The sequence below is a fragment of the Schistocerca serialis genome, chromosome 5, assembly GCF_023864345.2.
Source record: "Schistocerca serialis cubense isolate TAMUIC-IGC-003099 chromosome 5, iqSchSeri2.2, whole genome shotgun sequence".
Lineage (NCBI taxonomy): Eukaryota > Metazoa > Arthropoda > Insecta > Orthoptera > Acrididae > Schistocerca > Schistocerca serialis.
The window spans coordinates 720,987,395-720,989,814 of record NC_064642.1 but is presented as its reverse complement, the minus strand read 5'-3'; the positions used below and the strand labels follow the sequence as shown (position 1 = coordinate 720,989,814).

General features: G+C 37.1%; 1 non-coding gene across 1 annotated transcript; it reads left to right on the top strand.

Moving 5' to 3' along the window:
• Window positions 1-1,904: 1,904 nt before the first annotated feature.
• Trnas-cga (transfer RNA serine (anticodon CGA)) lies at window positions 1,905-1,979 on the top strand. The gene has a single exon. It is a non-coding gene; the product is annotated as a tRNA-Ser (tRNA).
• Window positions 1,980-2,420: the final 441 nt, after the last annotated feature.

The window sequence follows — 2,420 nt, the reverse complement described above, 5'->3', positions numbered from 1 at the left end:
AAAAACCTACCCATAACAATAAAAACAATGTAAATGCTACTAGTGGAAAGACAATTTGATTTCTTTTCATAATTAACTGAGGAAGAGATAAAGAACTAAAATGTGAATACAGAATGGGTATCAGGAAAGCTAAACTTCCATTAAATAAAATAAGGTTGTTCAAACACTGTTGCGTTGTTTGCTGAAGACATGGCCTGGAAAGGGAGAGGATAGAATAATATTTTCTGCTATAAAAGTACTTTCATTGTAAGTACATTAGAATCTGTGCTACTAACATCAATGAGAGTAAAAAAAAAAGTTGTCATATCGTATCCAGTTATAAGTTGTGTGAGACCATTTTTTTCAGTATCGACTATTTTGCATTGTTTTTACTATATGAAAACATGAACTGCTAAAACTCTGTAGCTATGGTAACAGAGACGTGACATTGCTTAGCAGCAGATATATTTGAGATTATTTCAGCACAAATGGCTGTGTATTCAGATTGTTTACGAAACATAACTACAAAACGTTCTTTCTTCATTCTATTTGTGTAGACAATACTGTTATAGTTTTTCACATTTGAAAATGTTATACAAGAGTTGTTGACACACTTTTTTCTGATCATCATGGAATTATTAGTCATTTAAATATGGATATAGGTATCTGTAAAAATTGCAAACCTTTATGATTGTTAGTGACTGTAATCATATTATGTTTTCTGAGTTGTCTTGGGGAAACTGATTGGTTATGTGCTTATGGTAATAAAGGTGTAGAAAAGCAATTCAGAAACCTTTTTGGATTATCATTGTGGGTAGGTAACATTGGTTTCCTACTAAAGAACAAAACTTTTAAAATGAACAGGGTATAGATTACAAACATGAACTACAAATTACTTAAAGATCAGTGCAATAATTTCTACTCCCTAGCAAAGAACTCATCTTGTCTGCTGAGCAGACGAAGAGATAAAGAACTAAAATGTGAATACAGAATGGGTATCAGGAAAGCTAAATTAATATAATTGTAAATTGGTAGCACACACTGTTAATAAACTGAAAGAAATATGCGAAATTATTAATGAGAACAGTGCATCAGGCAGCAAAGAATTTGTGTCCAGATCCAAGATCAGTTCCAACAGTTTTAATAATTACATTGTAGACTGTACTGTTTTGTACTGCAATTAATAATACACCTCTCATCAAATACAAATCAATATACTATTTATATACTGCATATAAAAACCAAAATACTGTGTTAAATGTGTTGTATTTTGTGTGGAAGATGCGTACTCTGCCATTCTTTCTGTTAGCAATAGTGATACACTAGATATTTACAATATTAATTCTAAAATAGAGAAACTTAGTTATTGTAATACATCCAAGGTTCTTTGTCATATCATAAATTATTGATTTGATGTTGGCTGTTTCCCTGCAAAATTGAAAGTAGCTAAAATAATCCAAATTCAAAAGCAATATGTCAATAACTTGATTAACAACCATAGGCCAGTTTTCCTTGTAGCAATTTTGTCTAAGGTTATTGAAAAACTAATGTGTATTCAGAATGAGATTTTCACTCTGCAGCAGAGTGTGCGCTGATATGAAACTTCCTGGCAGATTAAAACCGTGTGCCCGACCGAGACTCGAACTCGGGACCTTTGCCTTTCGCGGGCAAGTGCTCTACCAACTGAGCTACCGAAGCACGACTCACGCCCGGTACTCACAGCTTTACTTCTGCCAGTTCCTCGTCTCCTACCTTCCAAACTTTACAGAAGCTCTCCTGGTTCGCAGGAGAGCTTCTGTAAAGTTTGGAAGGTAGGAGACGAGGAACAGAAGCTCTCCTGGTTCGCAGGAGAGCTTCTGTAAAGTTTGGAAGGTAGGAGACGAGGAACTGGCAGAAGTAAAGCTGTGAGTACCGGGCGTGAGTCGTGCTTCGGTAGCTCAGTTGGTAGAGCAGTTGCCCGCGAAAGGCAAAGGTCCCGAGTTCGAGTCTCGGTCGGGCACACAGTTTTAATCTGCCAGGAAGTTTCATATCAGCGCACACTCCGCTGCAGAGTGAAAATCTCATTCTGGAAACATCCCCCAGGCTGTGGCTAAGCCATGTCTCCACAATATCCTTTCTTTCAGGTTCGCAGGAGAGCTTCTGTAAAGTTTGGAAGGTAGGAGACGAGGAACTGGCAGAAGTAAAGCTGTGAGTACCGGGCGTGAGTCGTGCTTCGGTAGCTCAGTTGGTAGAGCACTTGCCCGCGAAAGGCAAAGGTCCCGAGTTCGAGTCTCGGTCGGGCACACAGTTTTAATCTGCCAGGAAGTTTCTTAATTTGTATTCAAATAATTAATTTCCTAGAATCTAATCAGACATTTAGAAGTAACCAATTCCACTATGGAAAAAAATTATCAACATGTGATGTTGTTATGAGCTACATAATTAATTATCTTGAAGTAGAG